The 24,273-nt window shown below is 39.9% G+C and overlaps 1 protein-coding gene across 2 annotated transcripts in view; it reads right to left on the bottom strand.

Annotated features, from left to right (window-relative positions):
• The window catches only part of Astn1 (astrotactin 1), a 294,474-nt gene that overhangs the window by 269,476 nt on the left and 725 nt on the right, over window positions 1–24,273 (bottom strand). The gene's annotated exons all lie outside the window — the stretch shown is intronic.

Here is a 24,273-nt window from a genome sequence, read left to right as displayed (position 1 = left end):
CATACATTGGACCACTTTCAATTCATCTTCTCCCGTGCCATCTTTGTGTATACACCTAACTCCAGAGAGATAAATGCACTTGTCCAAAGTCGCAGTTACTCATAGTCAGAGTCAGAACACAAACATTCAAGAGTGGTAAAGGATTAAAATTGGCACTCACTGCCCTTGAATGTCCAGTACCCAAAGTAAGGCCTGAAATCTCCTGAAGACCAATGACAACAGCACAGTCAAACTTAACCTAAGTCTCCTGCCTCTTAGCCTAATGCTTTTTTTAATATGCCCTCTCTGTCATGATTTATGGTGGTTTTTAGAGAACATAAAGACTTTAAATGCAATGCTCACTGAAATTGCACCTAGTATATTGGAAAACATAAAACAAACATATGGGTCTTAGAACTGAAAGTAGAGTTTAGAACGCAGTCAAGACCTCAGCGCACACTGAGGGAGAAGTTTCCTTCCAGGTCCTGGTGGCAGGGAACAGTGCTCTCCAGAGACTGAAAGAGGTCTCACTGCTGCATTTACCCCTTGACAGCCACTGAAACAAGCTCCAGAACCACAGCCTAAAAGAACTTTTCCCAGAGGAGGAGAGAATCAAGCCATGAGAGAATGATGTCCTTTCTGAGCTAACTTACCCTACTACCTTGCAAAGGCTAAGTGTGGTTTATGTTCCAGCTCAACTTTAGAGCCAGTAGATTGGGACTGGAGTCTTTTCCTGACCTGTGAAATCTCTCTCCTGGTGGATGCCCATCTGATCTCCCTTATCAGGAAAAAAACCTTATTCTACCAGAGACGTAACTTAACTGGTTACTGCGTGGGATAATACAATGCCGGAACCCATTCACACCCAACTACAATCCATCCATCCCACAGCAGAGATCAGAGGCTTCAGTTTCTGTGGTGGAAGTGGAGAAACCATTGAGGAGTCTGGTTGCTGAGGAGGGGAAGGAAAAATAAAAGCACAGAAAGGCTACAGACCCAGATATATTGAGGGCACTTGGTCATTTTTGTTGAGCCAAAGTGGCCCCACCTTCAACTGGACTGGGACAAATAGCTCTGTCCTGAGGTGGTTTTTTCATGCTAATGTACCCAGACAGCTCTGCTTCAGAAGATTTAGAGGAGGTTTTTGTGAGTTTGTTTGTACCAAAGCTGAGCTTCCTCAGGAAGCCTTCATAAATCAGGATATCACTGAACAGAAAAGGAAAGAACACTTGGGAACTACCTGCGAGAAGGCAGAGGAGAGGGTGCAGCCTGGGTGGACTTCAAGAGAGGCATTTTCCTGGTGCCAAATACTGTTCTAGCTTCAAAGATGACTTCCTGCATTCTTGTGAGAAAACAGCTCTCTCTCCGATGCAGATGGGGATATGATGTTCCCAGGGCTTGGAATAAAACTTAGCTGGACTATTTTAAATGAGTGGTAGATTCCCTGAAATCCAAAGCCTGTGCTCTTTCCATTCCACCATGCAGAAAGTGAAGAAGGAGAAAGAACGGTTCGTTGAAAAGCCTTTCCAGTGAGTCAGCAACAGAACAGAGCTCAGGACTTGGTGACTCTCAGCAGATGCAAACGCCTTCCATTATTCTGTGACTATGCACTGGGCTTCTGTGATGAACATAACATTGCTCTGAGCCCCAACAGGAGCAGAGGGCTCTCACAAAAGATCCACAAGACATAGTCCCTGCTGTGCATGCATGAGCTTACCATCTAGCTCAAAATGAATAACTAGGTAATACAATGCACATTAGATAACAAGATCTGTGGAAGTTCCCAGTTGAAGAACATCTATATGAGAGAGGAAATTTTAAGGAGAAGTACTCTTTCTTATTTGCAAGATGACTAGTGTTTTATGAAGCAAAGAAAGGAGAAAGAACATTCCAGAAGGAAAGACACGTTGGGAACCAAATCAGAACCAGTGCATATAATTTCTACACACAGCTTGAAGCTGTAGGAGTGTAGAGATAAGAGAATCTTGTGAAAATGACTGAGATACGTTGTGAAAATGAGAGTCATGAAGGCTATTAGAAATGAGGATTCAAGTCTTAATATTTTAGGATTTAATGGATATAATTACTCTCATTTTACAAGTGGAAGAATTAAGGTGGATAGAAGTTCAGTGGGGCTGCTGTTTATAGAGAGCAGCAGATGAGTATGGCAAAGACTGGTAAACCTCTACTTACCTTTCTGATTTCTTTTCCAGGAGTCCCACCATGCAGAACTTCCTAAGAAATGAGTCACCAATCCTTATTTTGTCTCATTACATTCTATCTTCTTTCTCTCTTAGGGTATTTTTTAATACTTACAGAACAGATCACTTTAAGGATAATTTTTCCTATATAGTTAAAAGATGTTATTAGCACATTTGAACATACATGATATGTATATTTGTAAGTAAGTCAAATTTCACTCATCACCAAACAAGAATGTTTTCTAAATAACACAATTTGGGGGCTCAAAAAATGGCCAATTGGTCTCTAAAACTATTTCAGAGACTATCAGTGAATGAATAAGTGAATGAAGCCTGTCATCATGGGAACTGCTACAGTGAGCATGTTTTTAAGAAGAGAAAGTTCCAATCGCTGAAAAATGGCTCTGCCAAGAAGTCGCCACGGCTGAGCACACTATGGTCTTTTAAACTGCTTCTCCTTTTATGGGTATGTGCAGGATCTCATAGTTCTGGCTCATATGATCATTAACTGTGCCATCAGGACATTCTCCCTCCCCTAATATAGTCTTGGAGCCTCCTGGTACAGGGAAGAAACCCTGTGTTTTTATGGATGCAGAAACGAATAAAACAATCTCCCAAGCACATTGTGACCCAATTCACTGATTTATAGGAAATTGGGCTAACCTCCTAAACCGAGAATGCATCAGCTCACAGATAAAGACAATTGGGGGAAGAGGGGACCCTGGGCATACGGTATTCTCCAAAATAGAAGAGCATATCCGTTATCCATAGGTGGATTCTTTGGGTATCCAAATGTGTAATAGACAACTCTAACTTACTATTTCTATGACTTTTCTCATGTAAACTATTCTTCCATTGAGCAGATATAGACGTATCCACAGGCTAAGGCAAAAAGTGCAATTGAGCCAAAGACTTCTAGGTTCTCACAATGCTCTGGTTAACACTTTGGGGGTCAAAAAAATAAAACAACTGAGGGCTGAGTTCTGCTAATGATTCTATTAGCTGTGTAATCTTGAGAGAAACCACCTTACGTAGCTTAGTCTATATACTTATGAAGTAGCACTTTCTTCCTGGGACTGGTAGATAGAGAAGAGTGAGTCATGAAAAGTGTGCAGAGCTTCCCTTCCTCTGGATGCATCTGTCCATACATATGAGATCTACAATAAGGACATTACTGGTCTCTCTACTCTGGCACTCCTGGTAGGAACAAGAGAAATTGATCCAACTGTTGAATATGGAAAAACTCAATCTGGCAGGACTCAGTCCATTCTCTCTCTCTGTTCTCGGTGTCTGTGTGCCTGAAGTGGGTTCATCTCTGCTCTGCTTTCTATATTCTGCAGGTGCTTAGCGGGGCTAGCTTTGCTCCTAAGGAGAACTGTTATTGAGAGATGTAAGTTTTATTTAAAAGGATATAAAGCAAGCCTTTGGCCATACTAAGCATTGCCTCCTAGTATGCTTTTGTCAATAATAACAATGATAGCTTCATTGCGGCCCGTTTGGCTCTTGTGTTTGTCTCTCAATTGGTTCTGAAGTTGGATTTTGCAAATGGCATCTTGGCACATAAACAGGGTACCTTCTAGTGTATGAAATTGTCCAATGCATTAGGAAGTATTAGCATCCATGGAGAGGAGGACACTAAAGTCTACCTGTGACAGTGCCCACCTGTCAAGTTAGTATGGACAAATATCCAATTTTCTTGACTTTATTACATGTCCGGGGTGGTAGAAGTCTCCACCAGAATTACAACCACTACAGGGAACCGTGTTCATCATTGCACCATGAACTCCAGTTCTTACGGCTACGTAGACATGCACTGACAATAGCTCCCTTTGGTCATCTTATTCTGTGTTTATTGTCATTTGAATCAATAAAAGTAATAATTACATTGCGAACAATTTTGCAATTTCTACCGCGTGTGGCTCCATAGTCCAATTGCTGTTGCATAATTTTTAATTATGCCTGTAGCACCAGCAGTTGTTGCATGATCTGCAGCCCCGGCACATAAAATAGTAAACAGCAATAAACAAATTAAAGCCAATGTCGAAATAGAGTTAACTATCGTCTATAGCTGACATTTCAAAATCGGAATATGGTCATTGAAAATTGATCCTAGGCCCTTGAAGAGATCAAAAGATGACAGGTTCAAGTGCCTTATATAAAACAGCACAGTGTTCGCATATAACCTACACACATCCCTTTTTGAGCTTTAAATTATTCTGGATTAGTACATAGTAATGCACAGTTACATAAGTCAGGTAAAGAGTACATTTCTTTTTGGACAAAGTCACCCTTTCCCTCTCTCTCTCCCAGTCTTTACTTCCCCTCTATTTGTAATTCTTAATGCAATATAAATGCTGTTAGAATTGTTATTACACTGCTTTGTTAAGGAATCATAACAAGGAAGATAATCATAACAAGGAAGAGCCCATACATGTTCAGAATGGTGGCATTCTTTTTAATACTCCTAATCTATGGTTGGGTGAATTAATAACATGGAACCCTCACATACAGAAGCCCAACTGTACTTACTCTGATATTCCGGAGTATTTTAAGACCTTACAAATAGTACTTCAGAAAACCAGATTAAGGAGACTTGTTTAGAGAGCCAGCCAAATATAAACAAGAAATACAGAAGCCTATCAAGTAGCAATTATCATTCAAATGAACCTTTGCATGTCGTTGTCATTTTCACACTCAAGATATTATAAAATAAAGGAAAGCAAAAGGATCTGAAAATCAGGTCAAATCTACTTTTACTCAGAAAGCTTCAGTCTTAAAAAATACAAAAGCATACCCTATAGCCAAGAACACTACTGTATCTGGAAGTCATTATTTAATTAGGGCAGTCTTGACTTCTGTAAAGACCAAAAAAATGGGCACGATGAGGAAGGGGAAGGCTTTCACTGAAGCCCCATATCTCACCAAAGATAGTCACTAACAAACGGAATAGAGGTGTTGGAGGCAGGAGAAGGGTGAGTGGATCACAGTGACTTTGAAGGACCACAATTATTTAAAGTGATTTTTGATTCATGACAAATACGGAAACACTGAACTTCAGCAGAAAAAGGTGGTCAGCAGCTTTTACTCGCCCCCCCCCACTCCCTCTATCCACACACCCCCTGTGGCTGTAGAAACCTTTCACATGGCCACTCTGCTCCAGACTGCTCAGTAATCATCTCTGCACAGAACCTGGGAGGATGTAAAACTGCCAGGCAGCAGCGTGATTTACTTGGTGACCTGGAAATGAAAGCAGTTTTTGCATTTATATTGGGGAAAATCCATTAGCTGGATAATTTACATTTTCTTCTCAAATCTCCCTCTAGTATGAACATTTCCAAGTTGTTGTCAATGTCCAGTCTTCAGAAGAACATTAGCTTCCATCATCACCACCACCATCATCAATCTACATTGTAATGTGAGAATTATAGCAAAGTCAAATTTGCTATGATCATATGCAGGGCCATTATTCTAGGCTTGACCATCATCAGCCTAGTGGGTAGAGAATGCAAATCACCTAAAAATGGCATTCTGAAGTGGTTCAAGCCCAACCTGGGAAGCCATCATCCTAGGAATGTCTATCGTGGTACTCAACGGGAAGCAGCAACCTTCTCTAAATTTCTAAATCATGCACTTACTTTGACAGATTCCCAAATGTCAGTCATCAAATAACACTTTCATAATTCAATTTTGCCATATGCCACCTGAAATTTTAGTCACTTCCAAGTTTTTTTTTAATTCAGATATATTTCAGAACAACTTTTTAATCAGAATCCTAGTGACAAAAATCAATGAAATTCTAGGTTTGTATGTTTGATAAATAGGCTAATTGTTTTTCTTGTCTTTTCTGAGATGGGTTTTCTATGCAGCCCAGGGCAACCACAAATTCACAGTTGAGCTGAAATTCACAACTCTCCTGCCTCATCTGCCCATGCTCTACAACATCACTGGGCCTGTTATTTTCTTAATACAGTTCTTTTCTAATGTATGTTTAAGCATGATTCTTTTTAGATGATAGTTTAAACTGCCTTGTTGAATGGCCACTCAACTGCTTTGTTCGATTCCTTAAAGATATTAAAAATACTAAATTAAAAATAATAGCCTAGTACGATCTAAAAATATTCTCATAGCCATGCTATTTTTCTTAGCTTTAGTGATTATAAAATTAGTGAGGATTGTAGAGCACTAGCCTTGATCTGAAGAGCTGAGGAACAGCACCCAGGCCCAGAGTTCAGGCCCCACGATCACCACCACCAACAACAATAACAACAACAACAACAACAACAACAAAACTAATAAGGATGAAAAGAAAGTGAAGCTGGCTGAAAAATAGGTAGCTATTCTATGGATTATTTCTGTAACTTTTTTGCAAGTATAACATTGTTTCCAAATACTGGGTTGCCATTACTGGGCAACAATGACATAGAACAATTCTGACCAGTAAATTGCCATTTTGTGCCCCTAGGTTTAGCTAGAATTTTGTCAAGTCCTGGTAGAAATTGGGACTTTTGCAGTATTATGTTTTTATGGTCTCTAATTTGTGCTGATGATAGCCTGAGAATTTCTGGGACATAATCTCTATAACAGATTACCAGACTAAATGGAAATTGTCTCTATGTCTAAGGCTAAAGCTGGTTCGAAGAGGAGCTGGGAATGAAGCTATCTTTGAGTCCCAATGGTTTAGAGGCAATCTCATCTAATCTGTAGTTGTCACGAACTTTGAAACGTTGGGAAGATTATTAGTGATCTTTCACTGCATACACAGAACCCAGAACATACAGTGGAATTACAACCTCATCCTACAAGACACCAGACTAGGAAAGAATTTTCAGTAGGTATGCCACAGCATCCCATTATGCTACAAACAGCTAGCAGATGTGCTGTGGTATTCACGTTCTACCCCTACAATCACTGGTGGGAGCTAAAACACATCACCTCAACCATGGGAAGACATGTGACATACTCGAGGGACATAGATTATTATTTTTAGAGATGTCCTGTCATAAAAAACTTGGGGAAGCATTCACCAAAGAGACACTTTCAGGGCGCTTTAAATCCTTAAATCTCTGGGTGTCTTATTGCCTGATCCCCCAGGATTGCCTAGCTCCGGGTGACGATTTGAGACACTCATCTTACTCACTGGATTCCTTTAACCTCAGAGAAATCAGCTGTCACCTCTGTTCCCTAGGTGATAAATGAAGGGGAAAATGTCTGGTATTTTGAATATCTGTCCTAACATAGCTCAAACTCTTGCAGTGGTTCTAGAACAATAATAATCCTGTCTCCTTTAATACTGAGGCCCCAGGGAAATAAGCTAAAGTTGTTTTAAATGTCAAAGTCTCTCAATTGGTCTCCCCTGTGACCTTTAAGTAACCATAACAGTGTGGCCTCCAGGCTCTCCATACATCTGATATCCTGAAGAAAGTGGCAAAAGGAAAGCAGTTTTAAATTCCATGGCCTTCAGAGTCCTCAGCAACCACTTTGCCTCCTGACCAACAATTCCATACCTGGCTAAAGGGGGTTGGGTCTAAGCATAGCTATCTATGTGGTAGAAGTTATTATATAAAGTCAATGAAACACTCATTATAATTCAGTAAACAAAAATCAGAGCTAGGCGTAGAATGAGGAGATAAGGAAGTAAGGAAGCATCACCCCTTCATCCATGCATCCATTCTTTGGCTCATTCATCAAGGACTAAGTATCAGCTATGTGTGAGCACTAAGCTCAGGAGCCATTAAAAGCAAGGCATAAGAACTCAGGAGACTCCTGGGAAGTATTGTAATAGAGATGTAACCCAAGTGCTGCAGCATCCACATGAAAGAAAATGAATCCTTCTTGGAACATCAGGGTGAATTCCCAGCTGAGGTACTGCTGAGTGAGCTAGGTCAGCAGTTCACATACTTCTTGGTCTCAGCAATGCCTTTTGATCCCTGAAAATTACTAAGAACTGAAAAGAACTTCTGTTTATGCTGAGCTCTGTCTACCAGTGTTTACCACATTTGAAAGTAGAACTGAGAAATGTCTTAAAATTTTATTACACACATAGAAATAAGAAATTCATTAGTTTGATGTGAACCATACATTTTATGAAAATTAACTACATTAAAAAAAAATCAGTGAGAATCAGGCCCTGGTGACGCAGACCTATAATCCTAGCTATTCAGAAAGCTAAGGATTGTGGTTTAAAGCTAGCCCTTGGCAGAAGAGGCTAAAAAAAAAGCCCACATCAAAAATAACTAGCAGGGCTGGGAATGTGACTTAGTGATAATGTGCTTGCCTAGCATGCATGAAGCCCTGGGTTCAATTCCTCGGTACCACATAACTGAAAAAGCTGGAACTGGCGCTGTGGCTCAAGTGGTAGAGTGCTAGCCTTGAGCAAAAGAAGCTCAGGGACAGTGCCCCAGGACTAGCAAAAAAAAATAGCAAAAAGCCAGATTGTCAGTGTTGCTCAAGTTGTAGAATTCTAGTTGCCTAAGTCTCACAAACCAAGGCTCTGAGTTCAAATCCCAGTACCGGCAAGGGAAAATAAATAAATAAAATTGTGAAGAGAATAGTAGTTTCTAATATGTTCTTGAAATGCTTTTAAATATTGTCTTAATAGAAGACAATTGGAATCTCATCTCTGATTCTCCATGGAACACATTACACTAAATTATTTTGGCCAAAGCATATGAAAAAAATTTTGCCATGTACACATATAAAGTTAGATAAGGGATTGTATTTCCCAGGATAACACTCCTTGAAACCACACTAAAACTTAACAAGAACTAATTTTTTTCTAATTCCTGTTTATTTTTCCTTTCTTTTTGGGTGCCAGTCCCGGGGCTTGAATTCAGGACCTGGGCATTGATTGCCCCTAAGCTTTTTGGCTTAAGGCAAGCCTTCTCTATTTCTGGCTTTTTGGAGGTCAACTGGAAATAAGAGCAACACAGACTTTCATGCCTGGCCTAGCTTTGATCTATGATACTCAGATCTCAGCCTCCTGAGTAAGTAGGATAACAGACTTGAGCTGTTTGTCCTCAGTAATTTAATTTCTTCGAGATGAATGGGAATATGGAAACAGAAACTATACACCAACACTTGGTACACATTTTATTAATATCTGTTGTCCGTGCTGAAATTTGAATGTATTTTTTAAATTCAGGCATAGTTTTAAAGCAAGATGCATTGACCACTTAAGACAAATGACTTATTCAAGGAGTTAGAGGATATTCCAAATGTTGACACATTTTATTACACAACCTCAGAAACTCTCATTGATTAATATTGTTATGGTTTCATCAGAAAACAATTGTTTAGGCAATAGGAAGTTGTCAAGTCATATTGTGTTATTTGCAAATTTTTTATAATATTCTATTTTTTTCTCTTGAGATCTTGAATGTTATAGGCAGTGCATGCTCACGTGTTTTTTTTTTCAAGAAAATCTCAAACTATAGTTTAAAAAAGTTATAAAATTTAAAAAAATTGTGGAATAACTTGAAGGTTCCAACCTTCAAGTTCAAAACTACAGTGTAGAAAACTAAAGTTTAAGTATTTCTTCTTTTAAGTAAAAATTGAGTCGCAGGACAAGATCAGAACTGTCAATATGTATGCAAACAATCCCAGGATAGCTTACCTTCCATTTTAAGAATCACAGAACATAGACACAGAGGTTGGTATTTAATGACTTGTTTTGTATTCTTTCATTTCTGGTATGCTTAAGTAAAAGGTGGGACTACAGAAGAAAACTGTGACACACTTAAAAGGACAATGACCAATAGTGCAGTTTGGTGTTAGTTACTGTATCAATTCCTGATAATGTGTCTACAGTTTCACCATTTGTTCTGTACTATCAATGATTTACTATCAATAAATCGCAAAAGTTCAGTGGCCTAAAAGAATTGAAATCAGTTTACTGTAGAGATATCTGTACACTCATATTTGTTGCAGTCCTATTCAGTCACTAACTTATGCAATCAGCCTCGATGCCTATGAATAGATGAGGATAAAGAAAACAAGGTATATAATATATACAATAGAATTTGATCCAGCCATAAGAAAAAACGCAATTATTTTGTTTGCTAGAAGATGAGGGGAAGACAGGTAATGGTGGCTCACTCATGCTTGTGATCTTAGCTACTCAGGAATCTGAGATCTGAAGATTGTGGTTCAAAGCCAGACTAGAAAAGAAAGTCTCTGAGACTCATCTCCAACTAACCACCAGAAAACCAGAAGGGGTTCTATGGTAGAGTGCTAACTTTGAGCCAAAAGGACTACACAGGCTGAGTTCAAACCCATGAAGGAAAGAGAGAGAGTGACAGAGAGAGAGAGAGAGAGAGAGAGAGAGAGATGAAAGAAAGGAAGGAAGAAAACTGGGGGAACTAGTTAGTCCTACAAGAAATAAGATTCTCAATTTTTTTTTCACCTGCAGAATCTAGGGGCGGAGGAAGTAGTCATTAAAGTTAAAGGGAGAGAATTTAGTAGTGAAAGGGGGAACGTGAAGAAAGAAAGAATAATTACAGGGATGATTATCATCTTATCGATGTAAATTATGTATATGTATGTAAATGTAATAATAACACCTTTATTTTACACAATTAATTCCTGCTAATAAAAGAATAAATGACACCAGGCACCAGTGGCTCACGCCTATAATCCTAGCTACTCAAGTGGCTGAGATCTAAGAATCACTATTCAAAGCCAGACCAGGCAGGAAAGCCTATGAGACTCTAATCTCTAATGAACCAGTGAAACCCAGAAGTGCTGGTGTGGGTCAAATGATAGAATATTCATTCAAAAGGGACAGCACCCAGTCCTGAGTTCAAATTTCAGTATTGGCAAAAGGAAAAAAAATACCAATGATATCTCACATTATGATGAAAACAGTTTTCATTTCACAGACCTTGTAGAGAGGGTCTTGTTGTCCCATAGAAAGGTCAGTGGGTCACATTAATATCCAATGAGCTAGACTTGAGGTTTCTCTGGGGTCAGTCTATTGAAACTCAGTGAACTCAATCATGGCATGTGCTCGCTAAGTATATACTCCATGCCAAACCTGAAGTGCTTCCATGCTGGAAGATGAGGATGTTGAGATAAATAAGAAGTCATATTTCCAATTATTTTCTTCAGACAGTGTCTTGCTACATAGCACAGGTTGTCCTAGACTCTTGTCCCTCCCCCCAAGTATTGGACTTACAAACATGCACCACCAAGCCCAGTTAAGAAATTATCTCCCTAGGCTACAGGTGGACCCAATGCAGATGTTATGTCAACAAATGAACTTTACAACTTTGGCTGGGGGGAGAAGGGGAAGGAAGGAGGATGTGGGGGGAGGGGAGCCTGGGAAGGGATGGGAAGGGGAAACAAAGGAGTAGGTAACAATGCTTGATATGAAATGTGCTTACTATCTTGCCCATGTAATTGTAACCCCTCTATACGGTATTTTCACAATAAAAAAGTGGTATATATTAAAAAAAAGAAATTATCTCTCTATAAGGAGCTTAAAGGGGAATGGAGTAGTTAAATATGGAAGAAAATAATTTTAGAATTAGTAGTATACCATGGAGGTGTACATTGAATGCTATGAGAATATAGAAGGGCATGGAACCCTCGGAAGTTTCTTAAGAGGTTGAACCTAAGACATATAGGTAGAATGAAAAGAATCAGAGGGGAAAAGTACAAAAGCCAAGGGAAGAAGACTTACTTCTAAGGCATAAGATAGAGGGTTGTTGAGGTGACTTGACAGTAGTCTCCTCATCACACCTCTCCCATGAAACCTGTGAGTGGGCCCTCAGCTTCGGGAATGAATAATGATTCTTCAGTGATGTCCAGTTATTGCATAATTCTTGGTACAGAGATTGGTCCAGGGATAGACACACCTAATCGTCAGAGTACCAGTGAGATGGTAGCCTCCTTCATGTTAGGAGAATGGTTTTACCTGAGAAGGTCATTTCTGGCATACTGCTCTGAACATTTCCCCCATATGGGTGTGATGCTGGGAGCTGGTGTACCCATCTTACCACCAGTCCAAAGGTGAAATCCATACACAGATGGAGTCAAAGCCATTTCAACTGTGGAGACACTCAGTAGAAATCCTGGTAACCGTAAGCCTGTTACCACTTTCACTCACCTGAGCCTGGGAATCCACTTTTTCAGGCATATCATTTTGACTTGATTTTTCTCTTACTGCCAACAGAAACATTCTAACTTAATATGAGGCTGATGTGAAGTGGTGCGAAAGCAGTAGAACTGAACCATGGAGTATCTTCCATACCTTGAGGAGAACATGGCATTCTCAGCAAGCTCTGGTGTGGAAGCGGGGAAATAAGTAGGCCTTTATGGGTAGCACCAACTAACTTTAGGAAGACTTCTTTTGTATCCTGTCCACACTGGTTTTCTTTCAGTTGTACAAGTTTCTTTCCCATCTATAAGTCAATTGTACATTACCAAAGAGAAGAGAGAGGCAACTTCAAGAGAGAGCAACAGTGGCTAGTGCCTGATCAGAAGAGGAAACAAAGAGGAAACAAAGGTTCCTTTGCTTCAACATCAGGATATTTATTGATGGCCAACTCAGTGCAAACAAGTGAACAGGAGGATGACTGAATTGGGGAGAGGGCACTGATAGGGTATTAGCTAAGAACGCACAATGGTAAGTGGATGCTTTGGGGGGATTTGGGTGTGTGTGCCAGTCTTAGGACTTGCACTCAGGACTTGGGTGTTGTCCCTAAGCTTCTTTATTTTTTTTTGTAGTTTAGAGAAAAGAGCCTCACAGACTTTCCTGCCCTCTCAGGCTGGTTTCAAACCACCATTACCCTCAGATCTCAGCCTCTGAGTAGCTAAGACTGCAGTGTGAGCCCTCAGTGCCCCACTGATGATTTTGTTTTGTTAGTATGAGAGACCTGAGTATACTTACAAGCTGAAGGGAAGGACCTAGGAAAAAATAAAGAAAAAAATAAGGAACTAGAAGAGAGAAATGACAGAGAAGTAAGGCAGAAGTCCCAAAGTTGGGGGGCCATGACTGAAATTTAACATCTGCTCAGAAAATTTTTTTGAAATTTGATGTCGAAAGACAAGAACAAAAACTGAATATTTATATTTCAGGTTAGAGTTGTTCAGAAATTAGAGGTCGTTTATGCCTGATAGCTTCATTTTTTTAAGATAAAGTATGAGGCAAGGTCTTACAGCAAACACAAAGATAAGGGAATTAATTTGAGCCCTAATTATCTTACTAAAGGCTTGAAGGAACCACTTAGGGAAATGCCAGGAGATGTTCATCAAGATCAATAAAAAAATTAATATGCAAGCTTCAGGACCAAAATAAGATTCAGACTCAGGTAATTATACTCCCTGAAATCCACAAAAATAAGAACATTGATATACAAATCTCAGCATTCATAAATCAAAAAGATTGGGAACATTGATCCATATCTGGACAATTGACTAGTAGAGGCTGTATAATGACAAGAAGAAGCAATCAAATTTAAAAATCTGATGGGGGAGGAAGTTTAAGAAACAGATGAGATGTCAGAAGATTCTAACAGACATGGGAAATAATGAAGGCCGATAAAATGATGGCTTCCCAAGGACTACATGAGGCAGAGGCAAAGCTGGATAAAAGAACTGCAGGTGAGCAGGGTCAACTTCAGGACAGGACATTTGGGAATGAGGAAGATGTGCCGGGCTGGCCCTGGGTGCGCAAAACAGGGTTTTGAAGCTGTAGCTGTGGGAGTCAAGGAAAGCAAGATCCTAGGCATCCCATTGACATCAGAGGCTGGCTAACGATGGCTTGTGGCTCAGTTGCCTGATTTGGTGAATAGAACTGCAGAGTAACACAGCTAGTCATTCAGTTACCTATTGTCCATGGTTGTTTTGCTACAGAACATATCTTGTGAGGAGTTACAGCAGAGACCATCTGGCTTTGAAAAGCCAAAATGAAATTTACTGTGTTGCCTTTCAAGGAAGCATTCCTTGACTTGGGTCTAGAAGGTTAATGGAACGCTCTATGGTCAGTCAGGTGATGGGTCCAAGGAAAAAGCAGAGGGGCCGCACAGAGCACACTGGTAATGGCCTGGAAGCTGATAAATGGAGGCAATTAGTAAGGGCAGCAGATGACAGAGTTGGACGTGTGAAGTTCCAAAACGGAAGTATTTCCGGAGAAAAGAGTGCAATTTCATGCACGTAGAAGGATGTCTTTAAAGCGACCTTATATCAAGGTCTACAGTTAAAAAAAAAACTCATATTTCTTCCTTCCTTCTTCCCTCCCTCCCTTCTTTGAGACAGAGTACTGTTACTTAGTCCAGGTTCTTCAGCTGGCCTCGAATTTTCAATCCTCCTCTCTCAGCCTCCCATGTACCAGAATTACAGATGTACACCAACATAGCTGACTTTCATTTCTGAGAGGTCTTTTTGCTAAATAAATAAATAAATAAATCTCTTTCCTATATACTAGGACTTATGAGAACTCTGATTTTAGCAGCAGTGTTCTCTCCAGGTATTTTATACTCAGTGGCCCTAGCACTCATACATGGTCCTGATGCAAAGAACACAGGGTAGGAAGCAGCAATGGAAGTGGAAATGGTCACCCACCCCTGTGTGAATAGGAAAAGTTTGAGAAAGAGGGCGAACGGGAGGAGGGTGTCTCGCACTTCGACACTGCAGGGATTGGTGACAGACTGAAAAAGGCATTGAATTGGCCACACTTTTTGTTACTGTGACACATGCCAGAGAGAAACAACTTTGAAGAAGAAGGCTGTATGTCTGCCTTATGGAATCTCAGCCCATAGCTGACTTGCTCCATTACTTCGAGGCTTGTAACAAGACAGAAGTGTAATGGAAAGGTATGGCAGAGGAAAGCTGCCCATAGTGGGCAGGTACCAAAGAAGAGCAATAGGAAAAGGCTAGGTCGGGGATATACCCTTCAAAGGCATGCCCCCGGTGACCTACACCCTCCAGGTAGCCCCGTCTTTCACAATTCTACTGCCTCACAACAATCTATTTAAATTTTAAACTTGTCAATGAATTAAGCCATTCATTAGGTCAGAAGTCTTATCTAATCATCTAATAATGATCTAATCATCTCTAGAAATACCCTCACAAATGTACTAGGAGATGTGCTTTATTGATCTCCTAGGTATCTCTCAATCTAATCAAGTTGACAATTGAGATTCATCACCACAGCCACACAGGAAACAGAGGAAAAAGGTAAAGGCATAGGATGAGATAATGATAGAGAAAATGAGTAAGAGTCAATTTCAATTCTCAGGATTTGTATTTGATATCCAGAGAGAAAGTGGATAATCCAAAGCCAGAGTCACGAGAGATTTACACACTTGAGTTCTACCAGGCAATGATCTGTGCATGGAAACTCCCTAAGAAGGGAGTTTTGTGGAGCAAGGTAGAACGGTGGGTTCATGCCTTGATTCTGGCAACAGTAAAATAATTTTCCTAGGCTCTTAGTGGACTGGCAAATACTTGAAAACCATATAATTCCAAGACTAATAGAGAACATGGAAATATGGGAAGCTTCAAATATCACTGATGAGAGTACAGACTGGGTGAGGAAAACCAACTGAGCAGCACAATTTGGCAGTATTTAGGCAAACCTCAGAGAAATGTCTATAAAAGTCCTTAAGGAAATGTGTGCAAAGACAGTAATCTCAGCACTATTTCTAGTGATGGGCAGCAGAAGCCAACCTAGCTGTGCAACCTTAAGGTTAGTAAAATGTGATAGATAGCCATTATGGAGAAGAATCTGTAGACTAGACTATGTTGTCAAATAAATCTTTGCAATGCTGTAATGATGCTGTTCTGTATAAGTGCTGTTCAATATGGGACTCCCTAGCCATGTGAAGTTTATTTTAGTCATCAAATTAAATTTTGAAAGTAAAAATACATTTCTCTGTTGTAGTAGGTGTGGCTCAAGAACCATATATAACTAGGAACTACCATATGCTATAAGGCACATATTGAACATTATCACTATCGAAGAAGGCTCTACAGGGTTATATTCATACAGAGTAACATGAGTACCTCTTTAAAATACAGTGTTGAGTCAAGAAAGAAAGAATTGGAGTGTCATACCACATCACAATTACTTAAAACAAATTGATGCCAAAGCTGGTGGCTCACACCTGTAATCCTAGCTACTCAGGAGGATTGGGGTTTCAAGCCACTAAAAAGGCCTTGCGACTCTTAATTCCAGATAACTAGCACAAAGTTAGGGGTGTGGCTGAAGTAACAGAGTGCAACTCAAGCAGAAAAGCCAAGCAAGAGATCGCTGGTACAAAAATAAAACAAATAAACAAACAAGAAAACCCAAAAAGTTAATAGATGCTAACGAAAATGTGAAAATGAAATTTACTTCATCCAAATTAAAGATGATATAGTGTATTCATACATCAAGATATTGCATACTGCATTAACATGCATAATGTTTTGTTGCCAGTCCTGGGGCTTGGAATCAGCGCCTGGGCACTGTCCCTGAGTTTCTTCTTTGCTCAAGGCTAGCACTCTACCACTTGAGCCACAGTGCTACTTCTAGCTTGTTCTGTTTATGTGGTGCTGAAGAACCAAACCCAGGGCTTCATGCATGCTAGACAAGCACTCTACCACTAAGCCACATTCCTAGCCATAATTTTATGTTATTTTATTGATCAGTTAAATAAAGGATTTTAAGAAGTAAAAAGAAATGTGATCACTTCTTGGCCTGTAGGCTAAGATCAAATATAAAATTATGTCAACGTGAAACAAGTCTACACATTTGCAAGAAAAATAAGAGGTAAATAAATTAGAATGTCCACAGCAAAGGGCAGATAAGATATGCAAATAAAGATGTACAATGGAAACATACAAGCAGACAAGCTAATAATCACTGGAAAAAGAGGGCTTTCGTGGGTGTATGATAAAATTCACAACACTGTGAACTGAGAGATATGATTAACCAATTGTGTGCACTGAATTCACAGAAGAAAACAGGTAATAAAGCAAGCATACAAACAACAAAGATAAACCTATAGTAAGAGATCCACTAGAACCAAGATGACAAACAGAAGCAGAAAGAGGAGTGGTAACCAAGAGATGTTCTTGAAGCCTTTTAGAATCCATGGAGCTGTTCCTATAGGCACACTTACGTGAATTTTCAGGAAGGGGATTTTGTAGATGTAAGGAATAGTACTGCTTAAAAAGTAATGCCCTACAAATGTTGCCGTGGCAAAACTGGAAGAGTCCAGAGTGTTACCCAGAATGCTACAGGCATTATTGCTAAGAGAAAGACACAATTCTTGCCAAGATAATTAGTGTGGATATTGAGCATATCAGGCCCTCTAAGAGTTCAGACAGTTTCCTGGAACATGTGAAAGACAATGATAAGAAAGATGAAGAAAATCGAGGGAAAGGTGGCTGGGTTTAGCTGAAGTACAAGTGGCTCTCCCAGAGAAACCCTCTTTGTGAGAGCCCATCGAAAGGAGCCTGGGCTTTTAGAAACTTCTTAAGACTTCATGTTGCAGTAAATGGAATTAAAACAAAGACTTCTAGACTATAAAATTGTTTTTGACTGAATAGAAGCATGGAATCCTCTTTAAGTCATTATGCAAAGGAGTTAGTTTATGTCTAATGTTAATTTATTTATACAACACATCTTAAGCAGTGTCTCCTTCTTCATTATTCCCCCTGCTCCATCTATCCCAACTTCACCCATCCCCTCAATTTTATTCATGCATCAGGAAGAATATCATGTCATTTGAAAGGAACTAGATGGACCTGGGGTGGAAATTACAATGAGTGAAATAAATCAGACTCAGACAGACAAAGGGTGCATGATTTCTATCCTATGTGGAAGTTAGATCCAAAATATAAACATTTATAAAAACACTTATTGGGTCATATGCACATATGCAATACCAAACTGACTAAAGTATGGGATACAAAAGGTTGGATTTCTATAGTTGTAACCCATTTGAGCAATTCACCAGCATGTTGATAAAATAAATACTAGGAAGCTGAAACTATGTGTAGAGTTAAGGGGAGCAGATCAGAATGGTGAGAGAATGCAGTCGTAATATGCAATGTATTTATATTAAAATAGACCTTAGGTTCTAATAGTATTTTCCAGTAAAAAGAGTTCAAGTCCTTGGAGACCAGCTAGGAAGGAACAGACAATGTAAAAGACAAACCGAGGGGAGATGATAATAACAGAAAGTATGGAAGTTCTGGAAAACAAAATCCAAACTGCACATTGACAAGGGTGCACCAAAGAGACATAGTAGCAAGCTGGAAGAGTCCCCATTAGCCAAAGCTGGTACAAACCTTTTGGAGCAATAAAATCAATAAAGTAGTATTGAATTAAAATCCAAAGTAGTATATAAATATTCATGAGTCCATTTGATATGAATAAATGATAAAATGAATAAATGAACAGAAGAGAAGTGACCATTCTCTCTTTATAGAATCATTCAAAACAATTTACATGGATCCTCATTCTACAAAAAGGCAGACCACAATGCTACATCCCTGTAATATTGTTGGTGTACAGTCAAGTACAGGAAGGGGAGAAGGAGTAACTTTATAGTGGAGAAAGATGAAAGGTTCCAGTTTCTATCCTTTAAACTGACCTTAATCAGAGAAACTTTTTGTTTTTAATTATATTTTGGAAAAAAAAGAAGAAAGAAAGGAAGAAAGCAAGAGAGAAAGGAAGGAAGGAAGGAAAGAAGGAAGGAAGGAAGGAAAGAAGGGAGAGAAGGAGGGAGGGAGGGAAGGAGGGAGGCAGGGAGGCAGAGAGGGAGGGAGGGAGAAGGAAAGGAAGAGAGGAAGCAAGGAAGCAAGGCAGGCAGGCAGGCAGACATGTATATGTGTTCTGTGTTTTATGAAACTAGATCTCAATCTTGCCTCCAAAGAGGAATAATTAAGCATGTACTTTATTTTTCCTTCAAAAACTCCAATGCCTCAAATTCAAACCACATCAGCATATCTAGAAGAACATTTGAAGTGTTGTAAAATTCATCACTCCTGCATTCAAAATTCCTTTGATGTAAAAATCTACATTTCTGTGGAGAAACAGTAAATAATAACCCTCTCAATGCCATAAATCACTCTATTCTGCTAGTACAAGTTCTATAAGTGCTGAAGACCCTACCTTGAAATTGCTACCATTCATACCCTACTCGAATGGGGCTGCCAATAAACACATTTGTTCTCTACAGTTTGCTGTAGAGAGCAAAAGAACGGTAAGAAATCAATTTTAAAGTTTGTTCTCAAATGGGAAGATACAGAGATGTGTGAAGTTAATGATACATATTTTAATTGCTTCCTGTTAGTCCAAAGCTCACCTATAAATATAAAATTATGCTCAATATAACTTTGAAGCCAATTAAAAAGTCCAGTAAGTGCTACTCAAGCAGTTCACTTATCATATCTCTGACAGTGAATTTTACACGCAAACCATCTACTATGCAAAGATCCAGGGCCTCATAAAGAGTTAATACCACAGTAGCTTCGGTATGACTCCATGACCCCATCTATCTGCTATTCTCAATTTGCTATTCTCAATTTGCAGTTCTATAAGGCACTTCTCAGAAGAGCACTGAGCATATGATCTTCACACTTTCCCCCACCCCCATCCTTCCTATTTGTCATGCCTGTGGATACCAGAACACACCGCCAGGCAACAAGGAAAAATTATTACCCAAACCTGGAAACCATGAGTAAAATATAGATTCCCAAATTCTTCTTGGATAAATACTTAAATATTCCTTTATGCAGATTTACCTTCTGTGTTAAGAAAGCTTATTCAGAAATCACTCAATGATATTCAATGATATTCACAATGAGGTTCAAGAGGCATTTGCATAGAAACCATAAAAGATTCATCTATACAAAGTGAGTGTGCTTTCCTCATCCCAAACATTTCAGGGCTCCTTTTCTCTACCTACAAAAACAACAATTTGGGGTGGGGGGACAGGAATAGGCACATAAGATAGTAACTCAGAGAAAATCCTAAACATCCTATTGACCTGATGGATCCATGAAATGTTAGATAGGGGACCCTAAGTAATTCATTTTCCCGCCCTTCTCCTCATTTTTCTGCACTGTTGGAACAGGTGGCAAGCCAGAGGTTGACACCAGATCTATCTTCATAGCTTGTTCTTTTAACCACCACACTGAACTGCTTCAAACACTTTAAACAGTACCTTGCACGTGGGAAGCTGCTAGATCGCTAAGGATTGATTGATTTACCTTCAGGTATACTTGCTTCAATCAAAAGCCATGACAGTAAAGAGAAACTCCAAGGGACAAGGACAATAGCTTTCTTCACTCAGTTTTACACATGCAAAAGCTCAATCGTTGGGTCTATAACAGCAAGGCATCGTCTTCAAACAGTAATGAGACTAATAAATGTATCTTGTTCATAGCACTGGAAACCTGGAAGTCATGCTTCAAGTTAACTGCCTCAAAAATCAACTATGCCTCCAGAAATAGGGAGGTCTACTGGTTAAAAATAACTATGGTATAAAATTTTAGCTGAGATAGGAAATTGTAGTTGATGAACTTGGCAAACCTTTAATTTCCCCTGAAAGAATATTAAAGCTTATATACCCATGTATTTTAAATTATAAATTACTGCTATGTCCTAAAACTCTGGAGAATTTTACAACACATCTGAAAGCAGAGATTTAGATTATCTGGATTGAAGTTATTAGAAACATACCATTAATCAGGCCAGCCACTATACTATAAATATCAGCGAGCTGGAAATGACATTCTCAGATAAAACCATTCCAACTCAAGACTATGGGTAGTCAAACAAAACAAAACTTAAAGTTACATCAAGCCCTCATACAGCAATTTGCAAACCTACTATCAAAGAACTGGAGACATGAACTCCTCCTCCCCTCCCATGTGAGATTATTCCGTAAGCAAGAATGACAACACCGGTGCATAGGTGTCTGGAACCAAGCTCCACTGCTTTCCATGCCAACAAGCCCTCCCTGCCTGGCCTTAATGAGAATAACCATGCCCCACCTCCCAGAACTAGGTATGGCCCTATCATATCTCAAGGCTACTCTAGTCAAGCTGATCTTCACATTACGCCCGTGTGGGCATACCTTCTCAGGTCCATATTCTTTATTAGCACCATCCTCTGCTTGTCTTTTCCTTGTGACATCAAATGTCTTTGCTTCTCTGACAATAAGCGAAATCAATTCTACCTTAACTTGTATTCATGTCTTCACTTCTGTCTTCCAAATCCATGCAAAGAACTTGAGAGCACATTGGGCTAAGACTACCTTTGTAAGGTGTCTGAAAGGCTTTATGGAGAGAGGACAGGTGCAGGATTTAGGAATTGATGACTGCTTGGTAGGGAAGGGAAAAGAGAGGCAAATGAAATGGCATGTGAAAAGTCTTCAAATAATCCAAAATCCCATGGCAGGTGTGGAGAGAAAGAAACTTGGAAAGTCAGCTACAGTGATATTTTCAAGAAAACTGTTGTTTGAAATGAGAAAACCCTTGTTTGTCTCATTAAAATGAGAAGACTTGCTCCTTAGGTGAAAGAAAGCCACAACTTGTTTATGTAGTGTCTGTTTGTATTTTTCCAGCCAAACAGATGACAGGATCTGATTTCGTCAAGAGACCTCTTCCATGAGTCTACTTTTATGGATGCATTTCATTCTTGAAGCCTCCTGTACTCGGTATTACCCCAAAACACAGCCATGTGTCACTACAGTCTTACAGATATCTTTGTGTTTCTGAGAACTAGAGATTACCTGAGGAGATTTTTATCTGTTATCTTCTGTGTCCTAACAGTGCCCAAGTGAGCTAATAAGTACATGAGCTCCCAACACTCATTGACTCAAATTCCTCCAGAGGATAGATTATAAAACTGGGTTCCAGTTAACAAAAGTTAACATCTAAAACAAGAACATGGACTTCTTTCCCTTTTGGCTCAGCTTGGTTCCACCAACAAACCTGAGATTTCACATTTGTTTCTACTCCCCTTGATAAATCTAGAAATGAAGGATGAGATACCAGCACATGGCTGGTGACTGGGAAAGTAGAGGACAATCGATGCATTTAAAAAGTACATCTGGCCCTGAAGTGAAAGTGGGCCTATGCCTATGTCTAAATGCCAAGTGGCAGCAGGTTACTATAGCAACCACAACAGGGAGCTGCCATGGGTAGCTTTGCACAGCAAGGCAGAAACCCCATTCTTTAATATCTGTGCTTTTGTTGTCTGTATCAGACACAAGGAGGCATGTCACAGTCTAAGTCCTGGCTTTAGGACTGGGGAAAATAAGTAGAGCTTGGAATAATTTCTGGGCAACCTCTTTTGTTTACCTCCACACATGACCCTGTTCATGCACAGGAAACACTACATGCAGAGCACAGAAACAGAAACTCTTAGACATGAATATCCTGGGCTAGGAATGTGCTTAGTGGTACAGTGCTTGCTTAGCATGCATGAAGCCCTGGGTTCAATTCCTCAATACCACAGAAACAGAAAAAGCCAGAAGTAGCACTGTGGCTAGGTGGTAGAGCAAAAGCCTTGAGCAAAAGAAGCTCAAAGACAGTGCCCAGGCCCTGAGTTCAAGCCCCAGGCCTGGCAAAAAAAAGAGAGAGAAATAAATGCATATCCTCTCTATTCAGTCTTATATAGTATGATGAACAAATTATATTTGCACTCAGCATGACTTCAACACAAACTTTGCATCCATTACATGTCCAGCAATTACACATTGTAATGGGTAGTAAATATATGCTAGTCTACCCCCAGTTTTACTGATGGTATTGATATCTTCTCATGCAAAAATAAATAATCCTATCAAGAGTGTAGGTTGGCTTGCATGAGTTCACTTGAGTTAAGCTACAAGCCAACTTTTCAAGAATCCAGATAGACTTAGAAAGTGCTTTTCCATTGGGGTTTGGGAAGTAAGTGTTTACTCCCTTATTGCCTAAGGTTTTCAGTATGAAGATATATCTTTGTGAAGGAAGAGCAAGAGAGAGGTGTGAACATTCAACACGTAGCTCTAACCTTCAAATGGCCATCAGAAATCCTGTTCCTGCAAAGTGAGCTGAAGTTGGTAGGATAATAAGTAGATGTAACAGTGTCTTGGATGTCATTTTTGTTCTTTGGATCAAGAGGCTGCACGGTGATTACCTTTCCATCCTCTCCTAACAACAGCAAGGAAATGTCCAACATCATAAAGAACTGGGTTGCACTGTGGTAGTACACTGCACGAGAAGAGGCGCAATTGCACGTGGAGAGGTGGTGCTTTGTATCTGTGGTGCAGGACCCTAATATCTTTGGGACTCAGTAACAAAAGAAGAGAGGTAATTCAAGGTGATGTCAGGATTGCAATGCTTGAAGGAATTTTGTAGTGCCTAAGAAAATTGCAAGAGAGATAGCAAGAAGGAGAGGAGTAAATAAACGAAGGAATGAAGAGCCTCTTGCCCAGGGTGGTCATTCTTTGTGCACGCCTCTCTAAGATAGCTCTGGAAACAAAGAGACCTATATTAACAGACCACAGTTAGGTAATCTTCTTGTACAAGAATCTGTCATGTGGCAAGATGTAGAGGTGGCTGAACATGGAGGTTAGACTTATACACAGAGGTCCAAACTTGCAAAGAATAAACTCCAGGGGTTGTAAGAAACTTGAGTGTTTGGAAAAAGAGAAGTGTCAATAGCCCAGGGAGAGATCAGGAGCTCTCAATGAATGAAGACTAGGGATCCAGCCAGTGCAGTGGGGCCTGCACATGCCTAGCAAGGTGATGACACAATACCTGTCTCTAGAGCCCTTGGGAATGACTGTGGGTGTTTTAGTGTCCAAGGACTAAAAACATGTGGCCTGGGAACCGAGGAGAAGGCTTATGAGAGAGAAGCAGGTGACCAGACAGGTGCTTGGAGCTTGTCTCCGGAATTAAAGCCAGGAAGTCCAGACTAGATATAAGGTTTTCTGGGAGACTCCTGCAACCTGTGTCTTGGGGGCGGGGGAGGGTCAGGGCAGAGAAGGCCCAGCCATCCAGGTTAGATGTGGGAGAGAAGTCTGGTACACTGCCTGCAAGTGGGTGTGGAGAATGGTGTGTGTGGGGGGAATGGGGCGGATCCGGGGAGGTGGAGTGGGGGAGGGGA

The sequence above is a fragment of the Dipodomys ordii genome, unplaced genomic scaffold (assembly GCF_000151885.1).
Source record: "Dipodomys ordii isolate 6190 unplaced genomic scaffold, Dord_2.0 Scaffold27, whole genome shotgun sequence".
NCBI classification, from domain to species: domain Eukaryota; kingdom Metazoa; phylum Chordata; class Mammalia; order Rodentia; family Heteromyidae; genus Dipodomys; species Dipodomys ordii.
This window is presented reverse-complemented; position numbering and strand designations above follow the sequence as displayed.